Genomic DNA, 27,615 nt, shown 5'->3' on the forward strand with positions numbered 1-27,615 from the left:
CTAATGCATGTTTTTGGGGAAGGTGATTTTTTATTTTTATTATGTCCATTGCTGCCATGCAATAATAATCTTTTTCCTCTTTACCACACTTTTAAATATCCCAACATCTGATCTATTTAGTATAGTATAGGCCTATAGCCAGTCATATAGTTTTAGGGTGACCAGACAGTAAGTGTGAAAAATCGGGACAGGGAGTGAGGGGTAATAGTAGCCTATATAAGAAAAAGACCCCAAAATCGGGACTGTCCCTATAAACTCGGGACATCTGGTCACCCTATATTGTTATGTTTACAAGCCAGCAAACTAACATAATTCAACAACAGCAACAACAAAACACTCAAGGTTTAAGGTATTTTATTGCCAAGATCCAGCTCTGATATGGGTGGGACCATGGTGTGAGCCAATGACTTTTTCTGCTTTGTTATTTTTCATACATAGTTTGAATCCCCCCATAAATGTAGAGGACTAAATTTTCAATATTTGTGGGGACACACAGCACATATAAAAAATTAATTGCAGGTGCAAATATCAGTACCTGTGCTTAATTTGCTTCTTAATAATTTACACCTGTCAGAAGGTGTAAAATATGTGCATCAATTGACAAATAATTGGACAATATTACTACATATCATTCTTCTTTCAGTCTTGTTAGTCTAAACAGACTGTACACAATACAGATTTAATTTGATATTGAACAATAAGTACAATTCATAAGATTGTTAATGTATATTGCATGAATACACAGAGCGTACTAAGAATAATACAGTAATTAATGTACCATGAGATCAGAACATTGTCCTGGGAAAACTTTGCAATAGTATCTTTCGCAAGTAGGCAAAATATTTTTGCTTTAAATATTGTTCAGTACATTTACATTTCTAAAAGAAATATGTATTTTACATAGAACAGTATTTACTTTTCTCTTAAAGTTTGGTTTTAGTAACAGGCCTGATTCTCCAGGGCCTTGCAACTTGTATAATCATTTACCCTGTGCAAAGTGGATGTGAAACACTACTGAATGGGTACCACTTTAAAGCTTTTTGCACTAGAATAAATGATTACATAAATTGCAAAGCAGTGGAGAATAAGACCCTAGGACAGGGGTTCTCAAACTGGGGGTCAGGACCCCTCAGGGAGTCGCAAGCTGTCAGCCTCCACCCCAAACCCGGCTTTGCCTCCAGCATTTATAATGGTGTTAAATATATTTAAAAGTGTTTTTAATTTATAAGGGGGGGGGTCACACTCAGAGGCTTGCTATGTGAAAGGGGTCACCAATACAGAAGTTTGAGAACCGCTGCCCTAGGACAATGTCCAAATACCACCTTCTTGCTCACCAGAACTTCTTTGTGTGCACAGTCAGTCGTAGCTGCTGACTTTATCAGGGTGAAGGCAGTTATACTACTTCACACCTATTAGCACTGAAGAGCCACCACAATTCCAAAAGAATGAGGTTGAGTCTTTTCTATTTTGCACAGCTTGAACAGAATTGTTCATTAAATTATGAACCATAAAGATGACAGCCTGACTTTCAGAAACCAGGCAGAATGTACAGGATTGATAGTTTAAAAACAAACAAAAAAAAAAAAAAAAAAAACCACCCCCCACAACCATCCTTTTACTTATACACTGAGCAAATGTGCAATGGAGTCATTGTCTTTGTGTAGATTAAGATTTAAAAGCATGTTGTTAACATGTTAGCTAACGCACACTAAAACACATTTTAAAAGTCTAGTGTGGATAATGCAATGTATACTTTAACAAATGGTAAACTCATCCAATTAAAGCCTGAGGGGAACCAAGGCTTTTACTTAGCCAGTTTAGCACATGTTAAGGCATACACTGCCTTATGTACACTTGACTTAATATATTCTAACATGACGCCTTTAAATCGTTGTCTAAAATAGGCTATTGAAAATACACTTAGACTAGAGTTTGTGGCCCGACTGTAACTCGAGGTAATTCTTCTTTGCCATTTATCTTAGAGTTAGCTAAGGCCTTTGCAACTGTCCATTAAAGGTATGTTTAAACCACATTTTAAAACCTGCAGCAGTGAGTATCGGAAACTGGGTCTACAGACTCAAGCTCGCGGAGCCAGCACTACAGAACTAGAAACAGCTGAGTAGATGCTGGAGCTCAGGCTCTGAAGCCTCAGAAGGGACTGGATTTCAGAGCCCAAGCTCCAGGCCAAGGCACAATGTTTATATTGCTGTTTTTAGCAATATAGTGTGAGCCCAAGTCTGTAGACCTGGGCTCTGAGACTTGCTGCCATGGTTTAAAATGCAGTGTAGACATATCCCTAGCTGCTTCAGGACACGGAAGTGTGTGGTTTATCCCAGGGCTTGTTAATTTGCGTTACAATATGGCTACAAACTTTTGTCCAGTCACATCCAGAAACAATCAGCATACCACAATCTCATATTTAAGTCACTTTTCATAGTACACTTTAAGACAAGTGAAGAAAAATGTGTTCATTATCAAGGATATTCTCCTTCATCAATTTGCTGTGTAATAATTTAAAAATTAATATTCCTTGTGAAACTAGCCTATTTACATAACATTGACTTTTTCACTGCATTTATTTATTTCAGTTATTAATTTTTGCTATACCGTGAGCATGGCATTTTTAAAGTTGAATGAAATAAGATCTTTATAAGATGTTATGGAATTATTCAAGGAGACCAGGGAAAATGCTGTAGTTTAATACCTATAATATTTCCTTTTTGGCACTCAGAATACTACCACGATTTTACTTGTGTAATAATGACCTCCATTCTATAAACTTCCTAATCAATCAGGATGCAAGAATGAGCGCTGCTTATTTGATAATTAAGCAGGAATGAGCACAAAGCTGTGGTATGACTACAACAATGCACAGCAGGGTTAAATCTGAGCATTATAGAAAGCTGATGCTAAAATGATTTGACAAATAATAGCTTTGAGTTCATTACTGCTATTCTCTGTAGAGTATTAACATACAACTATCAACCAGCCAGAAGGAAGAGTAAAATCTGTTATGTTACTTAGGCCTGGTCTACACTGGGGGGGAGGGAGGGGATCGATCTAAGATACTCAAGTTCAGCTACAAGAATAGCGTAGCTGAAGTCGACGTATCTTAGATCGACTTACCTCCCATCCTCACGGTGCGGGATCGATGGCCGCGGCTCCCCCGTCGACTCCGCTTCCGCCTCTTGCCCTGGTGGAGTTCCAGAGTCAACGGGGAGCACGTTCGGGGATCGATTTATCGCATCTAGATGAGACACGATAAATCGATCCCCGATAGATCGATCGCTATCCGGCAGGTAGTGTGGACGTACCCCTAGACACCTAAATACCATGATGCTGTCTTTAAACACAGTAGAACTTCCATTGGCACCCTGTCCAATACATCTTAGACCTCCATTTTAATTTATGCAGCTGTGTTTATTTACATAGAGCCGACAAGTCTATTAAATACGTTATCAGTTGCACTCATTTTTACCATCATAGTTTTCCAGTATATACACTTGGAGTGAGAAGCTTATTTACAGTGATTCAGGCAGTGTTGACCAATTAAGAAACAGAAAAGATCTATAAAGAGGAGAGTTTTTCTCTGCAGCATGAGAGTTAGCAAAGGGAAACTAACATGTTATTTAGCTCTGACACAGTAAACAAACTAGTACAACCAATCCTTCACATTCAGAGGTTAGGAGAAAAGACATGAAATGGCATTCTAGAAGAGGGGGGTCATATGTATTATTTCAAAATATTATGTACATTGGCTCATGGGCATTCACCAAGAGAGGGAAATCAGTGAAAACTGGCATGTATTCAGTCTATGACTGAGCATGGATTTCACAAGAAAGACAGATGAACCAAACATTATTAACAATTTCCTGTTCTTACTATTAAGGGGTTTCACTGACTGAAGCTAAGCAACTGCCGAGAATACATCTCACACTAGAATTAAAATGAGAAAAGAGTTATAAGTTGACTTCCTTTCTGTAAATAACCTTTATCCATTCCTCCTTTCATTCATTTTATAAATGTGGGCTATAGTCAGTGTAAGTCTACTAGTAGGATGTGCTGGAAAAAAATTAAAAACTTCCAGTTTGACAGATATCCAGTAGTTCAGTTTTTCATTTTTCCTGTAAAGTTAAATGGTATCAGTATTTAAAGTGTCTGAGATTTCCAAAAGGGAATTCTTCACAGTAGAAATATACTTTCCTTGTGGGCTTAACAAAGTAGCATTTAGTCTAATTTTTCATTAAGTAAATATAAGATTTTTCTGGGAAACTAACAGTGCAACTTGTCTCCTTGAGATAGTTTTGTAATATCAAGAAGCAATGTTATAGTTTTGTTCCTTGAAAGACACTCAAAACAAGGTGGGCAAGATGTTGGAGGGAAAACCAGCACCATGCAGTAGAATTCCCCAAGGGAAATTCATGTTTATTAAGTTGTTATTCTTGTTCAGTGAAGGTTAGCAAACATTTGAAAGAATTTCCTTCTGTGTCTAATAAAGTGAAAAAGGGGAGTGGATGTGATAATACCTGACAGGCCTTGGTTTTCAGCTTGTAGCATTGGTATTATTTTGCACTGTTTCAAGTTCTGGATCCCGGTTTCTGATAATATACCAACAATTCAAATATCTCTCTGAGGAAAACAAAAACAATTGCTCTTGTTCGCTGCGGTGCAAAATCATTCTATTTAATGTTGCATTATAGTTAGCATTTGACAGCTTCATACATAATGACAGGGGTTAAGTATGCTGTATATTCAGCTGTACTGTAATGGAGACTTTCTTTTGCTATATTTCTTTCCAAATTTAGCATAGCTATTTCTTGCAGGCTTACAAGTCAGAATGAACTACTACTTCTACTTAGGACCTGACCTAATCAAAGTCAATGAAAAGACTCCCATTAATTTCAGTGCATATTACTGCAGGCCTTTGATGCCTACAATGCAGAAATATACCTGAAAAAGTAGTAGACCCAAAACTAACATACAAAGATATTTCTTATAATTTCACATTTCAGCTAGGGCCTTCTCTCCAAAAGCATAATTGTCCCTTTTGTTCCTTAGTTTCTACCTTAGTGACACTTAGCACCACAAAGAACTCAAATCATGCTCATCGGAGAACAGACTTCTAATTGAAACAGCAGAATTCTAAGATTTTCTTTATTTTCTTTCAGCCTCATACAGCAATTGCATTCCTCCTCCAAGAGGCTTATTGTGTTACACTCACTAAAGAATTTGAATCCACTACAGTTAGGCCATCTCTACACTACAAGTTTTGGTCTGTACCAATTACATCAGCATTAAGACCGCAGCAGTTAGTAGATTGCGCATGTGCGTTTATACTTGACTGTTTGTGTTAGTGCTGCACATACTCACAAGGAGTGCTTGTGTAGATGCAAAGTGCAGTTCACTATGGATAGGTATCCCCGTGAGTCATGTGCCACCCTCCAACACAATTCCTTCTTGTAAATTTTCACAATGCATTGTGGGGCACACACAAGTTGCGCAGGGAGAGCTGAAAGGAAGGGGTCAAGTTCCTCCATCCAAGAAAGCCAAGCCTATTTCATAATTTTCACATCTTTTCAAAAATCCCACACACCTGCGTGGTACTTGTCACTGTTCACCATCTCTGACAGAAGCATGGGGCCCAGTGACACTTGTTTTTTATAATTTGACAAAATGAATTGCAACCAGATCTTCCCCACCCTGGAATCCCTGTACTCAACAGTAATTTTTCTTGTGATAAAGATTAAAAAACAAAACAAAACTGGATGGCTTAGGAAATAAGAATTTGAATATAAAACTTTCACCTATCAGTCACAGAATCAGATCAAGCCCAAGTGGAGGATGAATGAAGTCAGAGCCAGACAGTAGTTTGGTGGACTGTGAAAAATGAGCTGTGCCTCATTTATGGTGGACAGGTGTCCTCATCACAGACTGACACCACAGCTGATAGACAAATGTTGGGACAAGCCTGGGGACTACACTATCTTTGCATCCCTAAAGGATATACATCTCCAGGTCAGGATGGAGAAATTTTGGGTGCATCCACATTAGTTACAAAGTTAACATATGGTAGGAATACACCTAACATATGGTAAAATGCTACTGAAGTTAAGGTGGGTGAGGCAATATCTTTTATTGGGCCAACTTCTGTTGGTGAGAGAGAGAAGCTTTCGAGCTTACACAGAGCTCTTCTTCTGTATAAGCTTGAAAGTTTGTTTCTCTCACCAACAGAAGTTGGCTCAATAGAAGCTATTACCTCACCCACCTTGTCTCTCTAATATCCTGGGACCAACACGGCTACAACAACACTGCATCCAAAAATGGCAGATGGTGACGATAAGACGGTTTGTAATTTTCACATGCGTTAGCAAATCAAACTGCTAACGTGTTAAAAATGCAACAAGATTTTTACCTCATTGTAGTTACTGCATATTAGCTGACATGTAGTAAGAACACACATTGTTTCCTAGTGAAGACAAGACTATTGAGGGGACTGTATAAGTCAAAACAGCCCTGACACTGGTTCAACCTATTCTGTCCATAAACAGAAGGCATAAGTCTCCAGTGTCATCAAATTAACACTAGATGATGCATTTCTAACCTCCTCTGAAAGCGTATCCAGGACCTGTCAATTTTCATGAGCACTAAAATGAATTAAAGGAAAAACTGCTAAAACTGATGATGTTCATAACTAATCTTAAACTTGTTATTCAGAAAAAATTCCAGACGTGAAAGAAAACTACTGGAAGTTAACAGCTGAAGAAAAGTCTGTTTTTCTTTTCCTCCAAAAGATAAGAATATCTTTTCCAGAGAAAGGTGGTTGTCCCATACACATAAAAGAAGAGTACATTGACTTGAAATATTTGTAGGAATAACAATGATTTTCCACTGGTGTAGGTGGAATAGCAACAATTAGCATTTTCACATGGACATCTTTGAAGATATCCACCTAGATATTTTTAACGGGTGTAAAACTAAATTCATTCAAAATTCAGGGGCTTTTTCAAATATGAAAAGTCTCCTGCCTCCTTTTCCTGCTCAATTCCCCATCTGACAATGTTTAAACAGCAATCCATTTACATAATTTTAAATCCCATAGAGTGTAGCTTCTGAAATGTTCATCTTTAACTACAAAATTTCATTAATATGCAATGACATGACCCAGTTGAAATGTAAAAATAATAATGTAAAGCTGACCTGCCAATATGCCAGGAGCATGTTGCAGCATCACCCAAGATACATATCAGACCAATGCCTATTTCAAGTTTAATGATAAATGATTACAAAATGGTGAAGATCATAAATCCCATAAGTAATTCCTATCACCTCTTGTTGGAATTCAGATGTCCACATTCATAGACAACTACCAAGAATAATGAAGACAGAATAAAATGAGTGGGGGAAATATAAGTGCCAATAAATTTAAAGCAAATGCTATTTCTGACATTGCTAACTTGTTTATGAGAGATGGATTTAAAAAAAGTAAAATTAAATATGAGTTTGGGAGTACTGGTTCTCACCTGCAGTCCTTAGTATCTGAAGAAAGGCATAACCTGGACATAGCTTGGTCACCATTGCAGTACCTCCTGCCATAACAGCAAGAGTGACAGGCAAGACCTACTGTCCATCAGTGAGCAGTTTTGAGCGGGTCCCTCACTTAGGAAGACTGGCTTGAATTCTGGGCCTCGTTCCTATCCAGGGAAACCTTTAGAAAACAAAAACCACACAAGAGGATCAGCCAAAAAAAGAGAGAGAGACTGACTCCAATACAAACACTATGGAGAAAACTGCTGAAAAATGAGGATTAGGCAACTTTGGCACCATTCAAGCAATGTGATTTCCAAATTAGATTTGGGATATATAGTCCTAAAAGGTTAACTGATTTGAATTACCCAGAATTACTGACTCTGACTACTTTAAATAGGTGGCAAAACACAATCCATTTCCTTTCCATCTATAACTTCTGTTGAGTTCAGTAGTTCAAAAAGTCTTATTATCACAGCAGATAAGACAGAATTATGACTCTGGGTTTGACATAGTGGAATGCCTCATTACACGTTGTCACAGACATCACAGAGTGCACCACAGATTTCCCCCTCAAGGAGAAATAATGAGCTGTCCTGGGTCCACGGCACTTTTTACAGCATCTCAGATGTTTCCCTTTGTTTATTTTTTCATTAAAAAAAAAATAGCAACCAAAGTAAACAAAAAGTAAAACAACAGTAGTATAAACCTGATAAAGACCAAAATGCCATTGTTGCTGACCAAGCAAATATTGTACTAGTCATAGAAATAATCTGTTTATTGGCATTCTGTTGTAATAAAATGGGATGCCCGCATATTCTCTCTTGTACAATTCCCGCCTCATTATCATCCTGTCCAGTTTGCTGCAGGCCATGACGTAGTCTTTGATAATAGTTTTGGCATATGTTTCCTAGGGAAAGGCCTGGCCACCCTTCTGCTGAATGGATGTCCATCGCGTTAATGCTGAAGATACATATGTGCCGCCTCCCGCTGTGTCAAACCCTTAACACCCACGTGATCTGTCACTATCATTTAATACCATCCAAGCAACATTAATTATACAGATAGTACAGATCTTCTACAAATGGGAAATATATGTATTTATATTTTGCACACACATAAAATACACTATATATATATTAGCAACAAACACTACATTTAATGACAGATAAGCTTGCAGCGGGGCATACCCCACCCACCCAAAACCTTAAAAGCAGGGAAATAAAAAGTTAATGGGAAAGATGTGCAGTCCTTTTCACCTTCATATTGAGTACAACTGCAATACACTGCAATGTCCCATAAGAGTTTTGCTACCATCTCCAACAGATAATCCAAAGCAGAAATAACACTATAACAACAATTTTATTTATACAGTACCCCAGCCGCTAAAAAAGGACTTGTGTGCTGAACAATAAAAAAATCCTCATTAACAAAAACACCCCAACCTCCACAAAATTACAGACAACATGGGTAAACAAAAAGAATAAAAACAAGGCAATAAAACAACAACAGTAATAGTAATTTCAGAACATCTCAAAAAATAAGCTTTGAGGGTTTTTTTTTAAATGGGGAGAGATGAAATTACATGAATTTTCGGAGGGAGCAAAGGCTCAATCGCCTACTGACTCAAGGCATGATGTCCTGAAGCTATCCCAGCTTCATCAAATTCATACTCTAATGAAAAACCTTAACAGTGACCTCAGCAGTGTTAAGGCAAAATAACTTCCCATATGCCTGGAACGTGTGACAATCTGATGTATTGATCTGTTGACAAAATTGATATAAAAAGCATATGATGTAATTTTTTGTTGTATTAAAATTCACTGACCTCAGAATTCACCATTTCTTCTACTGTTAGATTGAAATTTTCTAATGCATCCTTAACTACAGTGCAGCTTCTGCTGCACCATAATATCAAAATCACTATCTAGCACCTTGCCGCTTTCCACATCAAGCAAAATAATTAAACTATGACTCAACTGCATCTTATTGCCTTGCCAGGTGCACCTGGGTGGACAATGCATCAAGAACTAAAATATTAATCCAATGCATTCCCCTATGCAGCATTCCCAGCTCAAGGTGAAACATGACAGCAACATCGCCCTGAAGGTAAAGAGTATGAAGAATGCAACACAAAGAGGTTACCAATATAATATCCAACCCTCCACAATAAAAGACCTTAACAAATATTAAAATGGTTAAGGAAAAAAACACATACATGCCCATGCACACAAGAGAAATAGTTTAGCATATACAGTAATAGAGGAGCTTCTAACATGAATCTGTAGGTAGAACACCTCTTGCTTGAGCACATCTAGAAACAGATAACTAAGCTCTGCTGAGACTGAAAGCAATTTTTTTGTTTTGTTTTGCTTTTTTTTAAGGACCCAAACCACTGTTCATAGGGTTGGATTCTGTACCGCATGTGGGATAGATTCAGGTTTCTAGAATCCATTACATATTGTGTGGGGTGTTTTTTTTAACTGATGATATACGAACCCAGAGCAGCTGAAATTCTCATGAGCTAATATTTCTTCCTTTATTGAGCAAGACAGCAAAGCAAATCAGAGTTCCAAACCAAAGCACAGAATGTGACATAGGAGTGCGCTAAACATGAAAGTTCTGTTTTGTATATTTTCCGTGCTTAACGAATAAGCTGCCCCATTGCTCACAGAAGGGCATGGCCGGCTCTAGGCACCAGCAAAGCAAAAACGTGCTTGGGGCGGCACAATTCCATGGGCGGCATTCCGTTTTTTGTTTGTTTTTTGCTTTGGCAGTTGCACTCCTGAAGCTTGGGGCGGCAAATTTTTTGCTTGGGGCAGCAAAAATGCTAGAGCCGGCCCTGCAGAAGAGGAGGGGGGAGCTGCTGGTCCCTTTAGTTCCCTGTTCCCGCTCCCCCTTTTCACTCCCATTGAGAATAACTTCCGGTTGCTGCAGGGAGAAGAAGGGGGAGACAGTTCCATCTGCAACAGCTCTGATTGGTTCTTCTGTCCCAGGAGGAAGGCAAGTTGGGGACAGGCAGGCAGGCAGAGAGCTCAAATTAGCTAAAGGGCTGGAGTGTCTCCCGTCATTGTGAGATTGGTTCCAGTCCAGCCCCAGCCAAAATCCTGTAACTGGCAAACAAAGCGCAAGAGTTGGTGAGGCTATAGTAATGTAGCATGTCCTCTTAATCGCCGGGTTTTTGAAATTTTCCAAACCAGGACTGTTTAATAAAATGTCAACCCAAAAGTCAACCCTATTACTCAGTGCCCATGATGCTGCCTTGGAATCCTTAAACTTGACACTCCCTGGCATAGGCATGTTGTGGAAATTTGCCTTTGGATAAGTAAAAATGGCATAAGTTGTGTTGCTCCATCAGAGTAGGCCATGGGGCCAGCTCCTAAACAACATTCAACAGAATCACACATCTCCATATAAGTCTGGGGTTCCACAACGGTGAAGATGAAGGGATGCTATTTTCTATACATTAACGTATTTAATAAACTATTTAAATAAGATGACTGATACAGAGGTCGGTACTGATACAGTCCACTCATTTTGCACAGTGATCCAACAGCATTAATACCAAACAAACTGCCCCACAGTCTTCAGTATGTGTCTCTTCTCCTCTTCCTCTAATGTAATCGTCTTATTTTACTGGGGTATTGGCAGTCAATACAAGGCACTTCTTTAGAAGTGAGAATTAGCATGTCAAATCCTATGTGACTGGAAGTGAGCGGGGGGGCTAAAATTGTGGAGCAAGGCCCTTCTCACAAAATCTGGAGTCGACAGTTCTCACATTATCAGAATCTCATGACTGTAGGATGTTGGGGGCTGTTTGCTGTTGTTTTGGGCTTTTTAAAAATCACACTTCCCATGGTCTCCTGATGTTTGTCAGCATCCCTGTAAACTTTAAACCTTACTCAAAATGGTTACCATTTCTCCATTTCCCTCCCCTCCCCACAGTTAGGATGAAACAGGGCTGTCCTTAGTGAAAATGATTACCCACTGGTATCCCTAATGTAGAAAATGAACAGGAAACCATGAAAGAACAGGAACATATGGGCAGGAAGGAAATTGAGGGCACATGCAAGGGAATGTAAGAAAAATTAAGAGATATAAGCAGAAGAGAAAAGTTGTTTTCCATGTGTAGTTCTCTAACCAAAGCAAAAGTGCCTTTAAAATTTAATTGCATTTATTTAAAAATGTGCCTTTCAATTGCTTTAGTCACAAACCTACATTCAATTGAAAAGTGACAGTACAGAACTGTTGAGAGATTAGAGGAATTATAAATGGGAAAATACTCCATAATATCTACTGTATAAGTACTGAAGAGCTAACAAGATAAAAATTATAGTTAAAAATGAGCTGCAAATCATCCTGAAGACACCATCTCTATCTGCATGCATGCAGTAGCTTGTACAAATGGGTTCTCTGTACCCGTTTACACAAGTTACCAAAGTGGAAAGCCAAACATGAGAAATGTCACTCATCTAAGTCTGTTTGGGTTACATTTCCTATCACCAAGCAGACAGGAAGCGTTCTCAGACTCACAAAGAAGCAAACAGAAGCCAGAGCTAAAAGTAGACTCTTTTTCTGCATGCTATTACGCTGAAAGAACGGAAACCATATGGCGATCAGGTTATTATTCAGCTAGTTAGAGCCTTCAGGTGGCTTCAAATTAAAAAGAAAGATTGTCAACAGATGTACGCATCCACTCTACATCCTTTTTTCATACAATGTATTAAAACATTATTATAGCTTCATCCACTAGTGCTGCTATAGCCAAAGGTATGCCAGCATTTCAGTATCTGATTGTTACACATCGATAACTTAGTTATAAAAATTCACTCTCGGCTGAGCCTTTAGGTTTTTGGAATGGTCAAAAGTAGTTGTAAGCATTTAAGATGTTTCTACATTTTAAACATATTAACTCTGGCACAGATACCGCTTTCTCGTCTACTGTGTCAGTTATCTGTGCACTTACCAATTCAGCACTGAGTGCTGTACCAACCTTCTCTTGTGAACAAGCCCATCCAACACGTCCCCATTACATTATGCCCTAAGATTACATTGATTTGAAAGGAACTGTCATAGACAGCTATACCAGAATAAACACATGTTAAAGCTTTAAGAGTTTAATGACAGCCCAGTATTTTCTTTTTCATGTTTGAGTGGTATCAGCATTCATGAAATAGATTCTTGGCACTTGTGTGTGGGGACATGAGCAAGTGTCTGAATGAGCACTGGGATAACACCTATTAACACTACACATTAACTTACAAAAATAATTAACACTCCCACGCATTTCAAATTTCATTCCTGATTGGTGGGTGTAAGCTGGAATGGCTGTCCCTCTGCCTCTGAAGGAGGCCATGCCTCCTTGCAGTTTGGTATGCTACAGTATTCTCCCAAATGAAGAAAAAACAAAGGGGGAATTAGCAGTTCTCAATGGGCCCCGGCCTTCAAACAGGGCAGGGAAACAAGCAGTCAAGGCTCTGGCCTGCAGGTAGGCAGAGCTGTAGCAGTTTATCCGCCCAGTCTAGGGGCTCCGGCAGGGGAGAATGCCAAGCAACATTGCTGGGGCTCCAGTAGGGATGCCCAAGAAGCACAGGCCTCCTGGCCTAAGGAGGGAGAGTACTGCCACCCCAGGAGTGGGCTGGCAGGGGGGACGCAGGCCTGCTCAACTCCACCATGGCCGAGCCCAAGGCCAGAAACAGTGGCAAAGTGGTCTGCCTCTGGGTCAGCTGGGATTCCACCCGCAACACGCTGACCATGTTTCCGGCGGCACCACAGCCAGACAGTAGTCTGACTCCCCTGGGCTGCTTCCTATTCTCCCCCTTGGGTGTATTTGCATCCAGGGGTCATCCCTCAGTCTCCCTGGGATACTCTGCCAAGGGTAACGGTAGCAGCTCCTCCTCGTCAGGAGTGGCTCTCTGGAAGCTCAGGCTGGTCTTCTAGGCAGCAGCAGTTCTCCTTGGCGTCCCACTCCAGCAGCGGGGAAGAAGCATCTATCTCCTTCGGCAGCTCCCTCTCGACAGAGATGCTTGGCCGGCCTTTTAGACTTCCTCTTCCTGTCCCGCACCTCTGCTTCCGGCATGCGGGGCGTGGCCTCCTGGTTCCACTCACCAGGTGACTTGCGGCATTTCCTCCGCATCCACCTCCTGAGGGAGGCCACGCCACCTCACTACAGTGGGATAGCAGGAGAAATAGCTGTGCATTGTGGTATTTGCTTTTACACCAGCTATTTGAAACGTGAAGAGAAAATGATCACAGACATTTTTAAATGTAGTACAGCAAATAACTGATTATGCAAATATAGCCTGGTGTAGCACATGTGTGGTATTCTTACTAACTCTGCCAACCAGGAAAATGTACATGAAAATCTACTGGCATCGTACTTTAATTCATGAACTTAGTGCCATAAATTAATGTCTATCATCTTATGGGTTAATTTGCAACTCTATAGTGATTTGCAAGGACAGTAGAATCAAAGAATCAAAAGCAAAATATGCACAGAATGCCAACTATGATACTTGTAAATATAAGCACACCTATATTAATTCATTCAAACACAGAGGATTCACTCATTTCACTCAGCAACCAGATTGGTATATAAGATAGCTGTGGGCAGAGGGTAAGATTTCAAAATATTTGTTTATTTTGAATAGCACAGGTAATGATAACAGATATTAAACTAGGGCAAAAAATTAAGAACTATTATTTCTTCTAGCCTGATATGTCTCTGGGAAATATTTTTCTTTAAATGATCAGAGGGGTAGCCGTGTTAGTCTGAATCTGTAAAAAGCAACAGAGGGTCCTGTGGCACCTTTGAGACTAACAGAAGTAGTCTCAAAGGTGCCACAGGACCCTCTGTTGCTTCTTTTAATGAAACATTCAGAATTGTATGTTATTAAGAAGTGAAGCTGATGGTTAAAAATAGGGAATGTAGCAGAAAGCCCTTTTAGCCTTGCATATTGAAACATCCTTACTCAAAGTTTCTTCTCTTCCATTATCCCTACAATGGCCCATGAACTTCTCAAAAATTGCTGCTGAAGACAGCCTGGGGAGGCTTTTGGTAATATTACTTACCGCTTACCAAATGCATGAAAAGTGACTTGACTTTTTTTCATTTATTCCAATAGTATTTGCAGGAGGGACCAGTTGCTCTCATCCATTCAAACAAACTTGGGTACACACTCCTTCAGGCTTTATTATCCAGTCTACTAAACTACCTCTAACAATTGTCGGAGCTTTAAAATAATTCAGTTCAATGAACAAGATCTGCATTTTACAGGAAGTTGAAGTATGTTTATTCTAACAAGGAACTCTAAACTCAGTCTAAAGGCAAACTATCAAACTTGACAATATGAGGTTTACCATAATACAGGCTCAAGTTCAAGGCTCCCTTCAACCCCAATTAATGATGGTATTTTATGAAATGTAACCATATACCAGCAATCCAAGCCTGAACTCAATTTCTCCACTAGCAAAGCTTGAATGAATTCAAATCCCTCAATCCTGCCATTCTTTTTGGCTTTAACAACTGATTTGAAAGGCTTTTTGAGATTCTACTTTTCAATCAACATGTGATCAACATCAGTAATGACTGGATGATCAGCCACATTGGATACCTTCCTGTAGCCTTGCCAAATCCCACACACCCATACCCTCCTCAGGGCCGGCTCCAGGCACCAGCTTCTCAAGCAGGTGCTTGGGGCGGCCGCTCCGGAAAGGGGCAGCACGTCCAGGTATTCGGCGGCAATTCGGCGGACGGTCCCTCACTCCGCCTGGGAGTGAAGGACCTCCCGCCGAATTGCCACCGCAGATCGCGATCGCGGCTTTTTTTAGTTTTTTGTTTTGTTTTGTTTTGGTTTGGTTGCTTGGGGCGGCCAAAACCCTGGAGCCGGCCCTGACCCTCCACAAGTCATATTTTGATGGTCAATTAAAATACCACTCTAGTTCTTTTCCAGGATCAACTCTCATTATAGGAAAGTGCAGATGAACAGATGTTGTGTCTGGGTTGATAAGTTTTCATGACAATTTTTCAAAGCTACTTTACTGTTATATATTAAGCCTCCAAATTATACATACACATTGTTGTGTTGTATTTAAACTGATAAAAATAAATTTTAGTGTTATGCTCTTTGCTGATCTTTGCAGGATGGCTCCTGTCAGCTTTCTGTGGGCGCCCAGCCTCTGAAACTGAATTACACAGTAACAAGGTGTCTGCTTGAAAGATCAAAGGGACATTGGGATACATTGTGCCATAACAATTACTGATACAATTATAATTACTAACACACACACACACACACACACACACACTCTTTATTTCTCTAATGACAGTCTTGGAACTCTAGGCATTAAGATATAGCAGTATGCTTCAGTGTGTCGTTATTTGTTAATTAATAAAATGCTCCCAAGTACAAAGATCTCTTAGTGCAAGTGCAATACCCCACCTCCCAAACACTACATAGAATCATAGAATATCAGGGTTGGAAGGGACCTCAGGAGGTCATCTAGTCCAACCCCCTGCTCAAAGCAGGACAAATCCCCAGCCAGTATTTTTTTTTTTTTTACCCCAGTTCCCTAAATGGCCCCCTCAAGGATTGAACTCACAACCCTGGGTTTAAGGAGGCCAATTACATAAATCATGCTGGCCAATCTAAATAAGAAACACTTACAAAATAAACTAAGCACCCACATCCACAGGTAAAGGCCAGCTGGGTTTACACCATGCCATGAAGTTGATGTTGATGAAGATCACCACCACCACCACCCTGGCTCTGCTGGATCCCTGATCAGCTCAATTCCAGTATCAAGAGTTCTCCATGAAACTGTACCGGGCCACAGAGTTAAATTACTGAATATTAGCACAAGTACCTAAAAGCTGGCATTTCCACACTGATGACCAGAGAGAGAAGAGGTCTTTTCAGAAACCTAGGATCTATGCTATATAGGTTGTTGTAGATCCAATGAGAAAACAATCTTCCTCCGAGCCTTTTTCTGTACAGACCTTCCTATGGGCTTAAAAGTCTCTTTAGGCCCCAATCTGGGCTCTAGAAAGTTCTTTCCCAGCCTTCTTTAGGCTCTCCAACTGTGTAGTCTCTCTTTTAGGGCTCAATTAGTTTTCTTCCCCTGAATTTAGGGGTTTAGTCCACCACTTCCAGATGTCACTATATAGGAACTCAGGCCCCCTTCTCTTCTGGGTTCTGGTCCTGGGACTCTATATATTCAGTAACTGCCCAATTCACTTGACATGGTTGCATCACCTTTTCCCTGCATCACTTCCTTCATGGCCTGCTCAGTTCTAGGCTTCTTTACAGACTTTCCCAGACTGGACACTTCTCCACTCCTCCAGGTCCTCTTTTGGCTATGCTCCAGGCTTCCTGTCTGGAGAACTCGGCCCAGGTTGTTTGCCAAACCTAATTTCCTCCATGCTGAGCTCCAGCTACTTCTTATATTATCCACTCAGAGTCATATTCCTAGTCTCCTGAACCATCAATCATATGTTCCAGCTGATGACTAAAATTTAAAGAAACTCCAGCCTTAAAGGGACTATGTCCCTATAACAGACATCCTAGTCTGCAAATGTCCCCCCCTCCTTACCTCCCTCCCCCAAAGCACCAGTGCCTTGTTACAGGGGGCCACCCTGCCATACTTTCAACTTACGAGCATCACTTATATCTTATCTAGGCAGGACTCCAGCTAACTTGGTCTCATCTAATCTACGATTTAGGCCAAGTTCTTTGAAAGCAAAGATCTCTGTCAGAATTTGATACAATAAAGAGAAACAGATGCATGTTTTCTACATAATGATCTCACTAATTCATCGCACTATTTCCGCCAGCAGCCTGGACTCTCTCAGAGAAAGAAAATAAGGAAACAGGTCCCCAAACAAGTCAAAACCCTTTTGGTCAACAACAACTAAGTCTTTTGACAGAGCCAAAAGTACAAGCACACCTGATCTTTCTTTCACAGGACGAGCTCAACCACCAAGAAAACCAGTGCAGTCTCATGCAAGACCCAGGCTGAAAGCAAGAATGAGAGAAACCAAGGAAATCTGGAGGTCTCTAGATGATATCAGAGCCACCTTGCCACAGTCTTCCCAACCTGCAGGAGAAAGAAAAGGTTAGAAACAGAGCGACAAATGGCAAGACTGCCAACCTCAAGATAGGCATCAAACAACCATTCATCTTAAGATGGCATCCTGTCCTTCCACAGGATTTAACTAATCTAAATTTACAGAATACCTAGTTTTATCACAACACATTTGTTTTAAACATACTGTTTTAATATCAATAATGAATGTTTTTGATAATATCCATTTTTAGTTTTTTGCTACATAATTTTAATATTCTGGCTTTGCTGCCATCTTCCTGGCTTTCCTGTTCTTTTGTCTGGCTACTGAGACAGTTAAAATGGGATTAAGCATGTCAATGTAAGGGATGGGCACTGGAAATGGGGCGGGGGGGGAATGAACAGACCACAGCCTGTGCACAGCAGAGCACAGTTTTGTGGTTGCCAAGCTCCAGGGCAACTAACAGGGTCAATTATTAAATTGTTCATGTCCTTTGAACCTCATGGGCTATGATCTAAACAAGAATACACCCTGTCACTGATATTCACAGATGTGCAGATGCTGAAACTGAGAGGCTCAGTCCCTCGCTTGAAGGGAATCAAAACACCCTGATGACACCTGGTGCACATTAAAGCCAGCTTTGATTTCAAAGTCAGAAATCTAGGGGAAATCCAGGGGGTCATATTTGTCAGGTCACACTTTCCTCTCCCAATGTGGCTTTCCTTCTTTCCTTTCATATTTTCATTAACACTATCAATCCTAACAAATATTCTTCTTCTCTTTTTTTAGCTCTTCCTGCCATCTGAACCAGCCAGTTCCACCCTAATTGTGTGGAAAACCCGATTATGAGACGTACCTAAGTTGTATGATGAAGTAGCAAAATAGACCTGTTAAAGCCAATTACATTGTGACCATCACATGGCTATTCTCCTGTTGAAGAACTCCTTGAGCCCAGAGAACAGCACTTGTGCAAAGTTATCATAAACATTTGGAATGTAACTTCTGCTCTTTCAACATGGTTACTGCAATGAATGTGGCTTTGGCGTATGAAAAGTGAAGACACCGAGCTACTTGCAAACATAAAAACATAGGAATTGCCAAACTGAATCAGACCAGTGGTTCAACTAGTTTGGCATTCTGTCTTCAAGAGTGGCCAGCTCCAGACACTTCAAAAAAAGTGATCATTAGCAGAATATCCTGCATGAGTGCCCTTAAACATTAAAAACTTTAATTTCAAGGTTTTCAAAGTTCAGGGCCTTGAGTTTCTCTTCTGCAGCTGAAAACATACTATAAGAAACACACAAAGTAGAGCACAAGCTGCTTTCCTCACTCTGCTCTAGGCTCTTGCTACTCTACCGCCTGTAACAAGCAAAACACAGAACCAAGAATACCTTGGCAGGTCAATTAAAGGCGAACTGTTTTTCAACTATTCTGTTTAAAAATGCACACTGTCCATTTTTTACATTTCCATCTGTACACCAATTTGGGATACTAAATGGTATCTTACATTTATTTATTTTTAAGGGATTGGGATTTTTTGTCTTCTTTCTTCTAGTCAAAGTTTATGCAGCGATTATTGATGTACCCTACCTGGCCACTATTTTACAACTCGCACCCTCCAGCTTAAATGCAAGAAAAATCACTGGACCTTGTACTTCTTTTAAAAAAGAATGTTTTCTCTTGTTTGCCTAGCAGACGCCTTTTACTCCTTCAGCTCTGTTTTGCAAAGCGGCAGCAGCAGCAGATATAGCAGCCAGTCATAGCAACTAGGGACAGAGCAAAAAGGAAAGGGCTCAACTGCACCTTGAAGGGTGGCACAGATGCATCCTATCCCAGGAGCACTGGGAGGCAGCATGCTACAGGCAGGCACAATACCTCCCACAGCTCCTATGGAGGGCTGCTGCTGCGCCACCCTTTCAGAGAGTGCAGCATGTGCCCCCGTCCAAGCCCAGCCAGTATGGAGAGGGGTGACAAAGCCATGGCTCTGGCCCCACACTGTGCTCGCTCTCTACCCAGGATCACTAGCAACACTGGTCTGGAACACATCTTCCACTCCAGGGATCCAGTGCCTAAGGGTTCCTTGGATTTTCCTCCTCACTGCACACCTGAACACGTGCCAGGCACAATTTGTTCCAATGTTTACCCCTTATATGTTTTTGGGAAGTTGATTATATATTAATATCCCATCTAAAATTATAGCAATAGATACAGAGCCAAATTCTTCTCTCATACATACTCATGTAAGTACAGAGGAACTCCACTGACTTCCACAGAGCCAAATGAAGTCAATGGAATTACTCCAGATTTACTTCAGTGTAACTGAACAAATTTGGGCTCACAGTCTTCAGCACAATGTATTCCAGAGCAGGTAGAATTGGGAAAAGCCAGTTGCTCAATTTTGTGAGGGAGAATGTATATTTATTTCCTTCAAGCATCGTTTTAGAAATCTTGCTCTGCTAAATATTTTCTCACACTGGCTGATCAGACCCATAGCTCGGAGCAGTAATTTACTTTGGTCATTAAAAGGAAAAAAAAGAGAGTACATTATCAGCTTTAAATAGAAAAGGCTGAATGTAAACTAACACAGCAGCAGTAGTCAGTCTATATTATACACAAAAATTTAAAAAGCCATTCACATCCATTCTGTGGCAGAAATTCTCGTACCCAAAGAATTAAATTCAGAAACTCTTTGAATGATTCCAGAAAAAATTACTCACTTTTTACTGTCATTGGTATAACACCATTTGTACAATCTTTTCTCCCCAGTATAATATCTGCTCTTTGTATCTCTCAGACTCTTGGCTTAGTTTTGCATATGGCTTTCCTCTGTCTGTATCATTTGCCCTTTGCCCCCTTTGTATATTTTAGGTTTTGCTTTTTCCCTCTGCAAAACTTGCTTTTAAGGCAATGGTGCTAGGCAGCTTTTTTTCTTGATGTTTCCACAGCAATGTACTGAAAGAACATTCGTCCACATATGTGCAGGAAGGGATAGTATAATTTGAACTCAAGAGTGTCTGCAAGTTTTATATCAAGCATTTCATTTGCTATGTAGATAAATAGGCCTGTTGTGTATAGATAAAGTAACAGACAGCAGTAGGTGATACACTGCAGTATGACAGTCACATGATGAAGCCATGAACCCTCATGCACCTGCTCCAACGGTGCATGTAGTCTGAGGGTTTTCCCTGATTGATGTCGGTGTAACTGCTTCGCAGGCTGTGTGGGTGAAGGATGTGGGTTGGCTTTCTGCAGTGCACTGTTCTAAACTTCCATCTGACATTACATAAGGAGAAGAGAGACGGAGACTTTCACATGCCCACCCACACAGACAAACAGACAGATATAAAAATACATGACCTTAAAAGTCAGGAAACAAGCAAAAAGGAGGAAGCATCTTTCACGAGTGAAGCAAATAAATCATAGATGAAAACACCATGGGCATAAAAACAATGAAGAGCTAACTCCATTCCTGGTGGAACACCACTGATGTAAATGGATTGAGGGGATGAGGCTGGCCCATTACCTTTACAATACTTGTTACCCTCTATAGCTAGTGCTTTGCTCAAAATATTATTAATTTAACCTGGCTATTTAATTTGAGTCCATGCTATCACAGAAAGCAAGGACACAACAACAATCCTGAACAATAATAACAACAACAAAATGTGTGTTTAAGTTTGGGCTGGTGCAGTGGGGGAGCATCTGGAAACTAGAGATGAGCAAACTTCTAAAGTTTCCAAAGGTCTGTTTGGCTAAACATCCAAAAGGAAGCTCTCAAGCTAGTTTGATTTTACAAAAAAACTGGTTCACTCGTACCCCAAAAGGTAGCAGACCATTCAATATTATACACACCCTCTCTCTTTTAGAAGGCAGGAACATCTGTATGGTCTCCTGTTCAAGGGCTAATGAATGTCACCATGCTCACCGGAAACATTTCCAGTAAATTACACTTAAATACCTTGGGAATACTCTGTTTATTATTAAAAAAGGTGGGCTCCTGGAATTTCAGAAAAAAAGAATTCCTCCTGTGTAAGCGTTCTTTCACCTCCAGAAACACCTTCTGTTCTTGCCACACCATGTGTTGTGCCATCTACTCCAAATCCAGTTTTGTGAAGGCAAATTATTCATTACACTTGTTTAAAAGAAAACGATTGTGCTGCTCCAAAATAATACGTATATGTAAGTAAGCCACCTAACTCCCAACTCTATCCATGTTGTACATAGCTACGTAGTTACCCAATAGAGTATGGTTCCTTTTAAGAAGTTACAGTACTGGAAGAAACTGAGTCAATACAGCAGCTTGTGGCTAAGGTGAAGGGTGTGAACAAAGGCTGTTCATAGAAGGCTGTGGATAGAAGTCTCCCAGAAACTTTGGGATTCACACAAGGAAATGTGCTGAAACTTTGAGCACGTGTAATTGTAGAAGAGGAGCACTGAAAGAGAGAGATGTGAGCAGAACAGAGATAGACCTGAACTCTCACTCCAGATCCAATCATACTCCAACTGCACCCACTGTGCCAGAATCACATACAAGAGAGGTACACAGCCACTGCTACTTTCTATCATCCCTCGGAAAGGGAAAGGGAGGCAGGAGACATAAGAGTGCTAGGTGCTATGTCCTTGTCCTGGGGGCAGGCCCTTTCAGGGAGGTCAGGGACCAGCCTACCTGTGACTGGCTCCACTAAGGAGAACAAGACAACCCAGATCCAATTGTGAACAGTTAATTACCTAGGTGGCTGGGTGGAAGTTAATTAGTTAAGGAACATCTACAATTACACGTGCTCAAAGTTTCAGCACATTTCCTCCAAAAGGGCTATGAGTGACAAAGCCCTAGGAAGGCCCTGTCCCAGCAGAAGGACCTCACCTGACAGTGGCAAGAGGTCCAGGTCATTGGGGAACTACACATCACTCCAGAGAAAACCCTCTGCAGGGTCCCTGAATCCAGAGAAGGAACCCTTCCCCAGGTGACAGCAGGAGGCCAGACTCCAGAAGAGTGTTTCAAGTCAAGAGGTCATTACTGGTGAAGAGCCTGGATGGAAGAGACGGCTGGATTCAGGTGAGGCAGATGGACTAATGTTAACGGACACTAACGGCAAACATTTGTTTCAGCCTTTGTTTAAATAAACCAGACCACTGAAGTGGTATTGTTCACTATATATATTTTACCCTAGCTCCCCATATCTTCAGCACAGTTCTGTGTACAAACTACACAATCTGGTCCTAAATAATAATAATAATGTGTGTATAATAGACTTTCCAAGGTATATTAAAGCACTATAGAATCCTTGTGTATGGAATTATAAGATTCTTGTAATTTTTCTTTGGGGAATTTTCTTGGAACTGTAGCTAGAAATATACATCAAGATTTGATAAAGTGACCAGTAGTTTTGGCTGTCCCGCATGAGATAGTTCAAAGGGACCTAATTATCAGGGGATAGTTGCTTAGCATTTTTGAAACACAAGCTGGTGTAGCAAGTTAGGTACCCAACAATGTGTGGCATTCAAAGTCTTTCTTTTCTTTTCTTTTCTTTTCTAAATCTTGGCCACATGAAGTATTTGCTGTGTAGAGACTTAAAATCCTGAACCACATTTACCTACACTAATACACCTGGAAGAAACAGAATTATTTAACTTTCACTTGCATCAGCAGTCTGCCAGTAAATATTTGGCAAGGGTTATAAGGCAGGTTATTGTAGATGCAATTGTGAAGCTAAAAATGTAGCGCTTTCCATCTATTTTTCCTCACACTGACCTCAGTTAGGCATAAAACATACTGACCTAAGATGTGGATGTTACACTACATCCAAACCCTCAAGTCTTGTTTTGCAAAGTATGACAGAACTTCAAAAAGAAACAGTAAATGCTGGCTACTTTTTAATGATTACTTTTGTTTGTTGAATGTTAGTGGGAAACCACTATACTTAATTCCTGGTGAAATACCTTGTCCTCAAAAGACTACTGTTAGAAAACATTATGTACCACAGTCTATCCACAAAGGAATTAACATAGCAGGATATGAATGCTACATCTGGGAGAAGATATATGAAAGGTAACAATGATTTTAAGTATCAGAGGGGTAGCTGTGTTAGTCTGGATCTGTAAAAAGCGACAGAGTCCTGTGGCACCTTATAGACTAACAGACGTATTGATTTTAAATGTCAGTAGCAAAGCAAAGGATTCTAAAACTTCAGACCAGAGGCTGCATCTGGACTAAACTTTCCTGGGTGAAGTAATAAAAAAATTGGCTTTGCATGCCTCATATTATCCATGATCTTGAATCCATCTCTGTTGAATAATGATCAGCATTGGTCTGAAATGCCCATGAATAGATAGGTGAAGGAGAAAAGAGAAGTGAAGTTCAATGTTAGAGAAAATAATAATAATAGTAACAACTGTTTAACAACTATGATAATAAGCAGAGGTTAAGTATCATCTCAATTTAACAGATGGGGAAACTGAAAAATAGGGAGATAAAGGTATTTGTCAAAGGTCATATAGCAGGTTATTGGCAAAGCTGTAAATATGACCCAGGATTCTTAACTGTAACTGCACTGTCCTACCTGCTAGATCACAGAGAGCAAAAATAGCTTATTAGTTAAAAACAATCACCCCTATATTTCCTCCATTTGGGTCTTCTTGATTAATCCAGTAACTACTACTTGCAATGTATGGATTTGAGCAACAGAAATTCACTGTTGCATTGCCTCTCATCTTGTCTTTAAAGGGACACTTCTACTTTTCTGTGGATTTGTCCTGCCTCCTGCAACATCAGACCCCGGGGTGCAAAAAAGTCCCAAATTAAAATTTGTGCCAGGTAAATCATATTTTTTGCATCACAACACTGTAAATGTATCATCAGACAAGATAGGAATGAATGATGTTCACCCACTTGAAAAATAAAAACGCTGACTTATTTTTTTTCATGGGCTGGTATCCCCAAAGGTGACTAATAGAAACCCACTGCGGCAGTTATTAGCCATTGTCAAAGTGCATAAATATCGCCTTGGTGCATCAAAAGCCTCAACACAACCATGAACCTGTACTAGGATCAGCCCCACTTGCAATAATTTGCTCAAATCTGCTGAGCTGTTTAGCCTTCTTGGAAACAAGAGAGACCACATACTCACTACTAGTCCAACGCCTAGTCTGCTAAACACGTAAGAACATTTGACTTTGATACTTGTCTCATATGAAATAACCAAATGCTGCAATAGCAGCAGAAGATGCAACTGAAAGAGCTCAAAAGGAATGCATGCTAAACAATGCTATAAATTGCAAGCCTGTGTAGAATCTCATAATAAAACTGACTGTAGTTTGGAATTCTAATCAAAGGATCTGGAAAAGAGGCAAGCCCTCTGGCCCCATTGCCTTTGGGACGGTGAACTGTCACTGCTGGAATAAAGCAAAAGGGTGGACCCTTCCGTTTATTCTTCTACTAAATAGGGATGATGTTTACCTAACTCACAGGGGTGTTGTGAACTTAATTAATATTTGTAAAGCACCTTGAGTACCTATAGTAGTCATGTACTATTGCTTAGGATATGGTGATATTTCAATTATGCACCACACACAGATACAGGCTGCTTCAGACTCAGAGATGGTAACCAACTATTCAGATACTCCACTCTAATTATTGGTTTCAGGCCAACAGATCCAGACACCCTCATTTTTCCAGTGAATGCAAAATGTGAATCTGTGAATCAGCAGTTATCTCAAAATGTAATAGTCAGCCAGGATCCAGTCACACTCCAGTTCATCTCCCCACTCAGTCCTGCAAGATTCTGACCAAGCCAGAAATTTCACCACTGAAATAGCAAACCTAAATGATGAAGGGGGGCATCTAAGTAGAAATATTAATGAACTAAGATCTCAATCACATTTTTTTTTCTTTTTAAACTTCTCCCCCCTTCCACTCAGATTGACTTTAATATCTTTGAAGTATCTAAGCAGAGAGGATCACTAAAATATGTGAGGGGAGACACCCAGTAACGTCTATGTTATTTTTTCTTTATTTGTCATGTATAAAGTGATTCTTTTTAACAAAGGAGATACCCAGAGCAGGAGAGAAGCAAGGTAAGAGTGGATGCCTTGAAATTAAAATCCCTGACAGGACACAACACCACAATTAAGTAAGTTAACAAACACAACTGCATTTAGAGAAGCAACAAGAAAACGTATCTTATCCTTGAGTGAGAGTAACATCAGAGAGGTTAAAGTAAAAACCACAAACTAACTCTTTCCTGCTAAGGAAAAGTCTTTGCAACTGATCAGCCTTGCCTGCATGCTTACTAGCCTCCTATTTGTTAAGCTTTCTCCCTCCTTACAGTCATTCTAATATTTATACTATTTGGTCAGAATAAACCCCCTGCAAGGCACTTTGAGTGCAAGATCAATCCATAAGCCAGTCTCTCTGTGGAGGGGTGCCAAGATTATTTGCTTTCCAATTACCTTTTAACCTTCACACATATGAATGCTCCCCCAGATCTCTCTTTCCCCCATTCTGTTGTTTTTAAGGAAGAATGAAGGGAAACACTCTCATACCCATGCTCACGTTCCTTTGGGTCAGCCTTGACAGTCATGTTTTGACTCAACAGCTTTCAGGGATAAGAAAAAGCAGCACTGACAAGAAATTTGTGACTTCCCAGCCAGGTTGTTTTGGAAGGAAATGTGCTCTGCCCTTTCGGGAAGGGGAAATTGCTTTGTAAGTCTAGACCGAGCCCTTCCCCTTCCATGTCTATTTCAATTCATTTAAGACAGAAAACAAAAAGAAGGTGGAGAACTGAAAGGACCATTGGGCAGAGTTTCCAAGCTCAAAACAGAATTATATGTGGGTTTAAAGAGTGCTTTGGCAGCCCAAACACTGATGAAGCATCAACCAGGGAGAGGGGAGGAGAGACAGGGAGAATAAAAATACTAGGAAATTAGAATGGAATCTAGGACAGGGATATAGTCAAAGTGGAAAAGGAGAGAGGTAAAAAGACAGAACAGGTGGCAGGCAGGCAGTCTGGCTATAATATCAGACTCGTTTGTCTTTATATCACTACAAAGAAGGCAACACCAGAAGTGAATGTCTAGAACTATGCAGGTCATGGAGAAAATGTAAACAAGATACCAGCAAATTCAATGCATTTGAAGGCAATATTACTGATGAATACCCAACAGCTAAAGATGTGGTAAAGAATAAAGACATGATGACACCAAGCAGCTGTCAGATAGGATCAGAACAGCAGGAACCTTGAAACAATTAATCAGATGAAATTAGATGAATTTTAAGAGAAGCCCAGAGGGGCCAGATGAGTTAAGATGTGGGAGAGGCCACAGAGAGCATCTTGAGAGTTGCACTGAGGCCCAGAAAGAATTAAAACAAAGGCTCAAAAGGAAAAGAGGGGCCTGGAGTGGCTTGAGACAGTAGCACAACTGGTGACTAAAAATGCAGCACAGGTTGAAAGTGTGTTCCAATGCAAGAAGCAAACTTGGAGCAGCAGCAAAGACAAAAGAGTGGGGGAAAAGCAGCCCTGGAAACCAGGAAATCTAGAGGGGCCTAGTGGAGAGCAGATAGCGAATCGATGTGGCCCCAAGAGATTTAGAGAGAGGTTTAGGATACTGTCAGAAGAATCTGTGAGTCAAAGCAGGAAGGGAAGCATATTGACAGGGGTTTTGGACCCAATTGAGAGACAGGGAGAATGAGCATTTAAATTAAGCTAATTTGTAGAGAGTCATTGATCCTTACAAACTCCTGTTTTATTTACTGTTTATTTTTATGTTTAGGCAGAAAACATGGTTTTCTGTGTTTGCTTTTATTTTAATTTTTTTTATTAGGGTTTTTTGGGTGGGTGAAGGAGGTGAAGGGAGTACACAGTTTGTGAAGATCTTGATCATTTTCATATTTAATACCTTGAGCTCCCTTTATGGACATAGAGGTAGTTGGCACTGTGATATTTTTCATATGGGAAAACAAATGCAGGCCTAGAAAGCAGCAGTGCTGTGAGATGAGTACTCAGGGTCAAAGTTCAACCAGGGCCCTAGGT

General features: G+C 40.3%; 1 long non-coding RNA gene across 4 annotated transcripts in view; it reads right to left on the reverse strand.

Annotated features, from left to right (window-relative positions):
• LOC128832548 (uncharacterized) overlaps positions 1 to 27,615 on the reverse strand; it is a 419,194-nt gene that overhangs the window by 135,502 nt on the left and 256,077 nt on the right. For 3 of the 4 annotated variants that reach the window (XR_008444003.1, XR_008444000.1, XR_008444002.1), the window contains 2 exons: positions 17,470 to 17,619; positions 7,521 to 7,705 (listed from right to left, as the gene is read on the reverse strand). This is a non-coding gene — a long non-coding RNA (uncharacterized LOC128832548). The remainder of the gene's footprint in view (positions 1 to 7,520; positions 7,706 to 17,469; positions 17,620 to 27,615) is intronic. The other variant, XR_008444001.1, reaches the window with a different exon arrangement.

This window comes from Malaclemys terrapin, chromosome 2 (genome assembly GCF_027887155.1).
Source record: "Malaclemys terrapin pileata isolate rMalTer1 chromosome 2, rMalTer1.hap1, whole genome shotgun sequence".
NCBI classification, from domain to species: domain Eukaryota; kingdom Metazoa; phylum Chordata; order Testudines; family Emydidae; genus Malaclemys; species Malaclemys terrapin.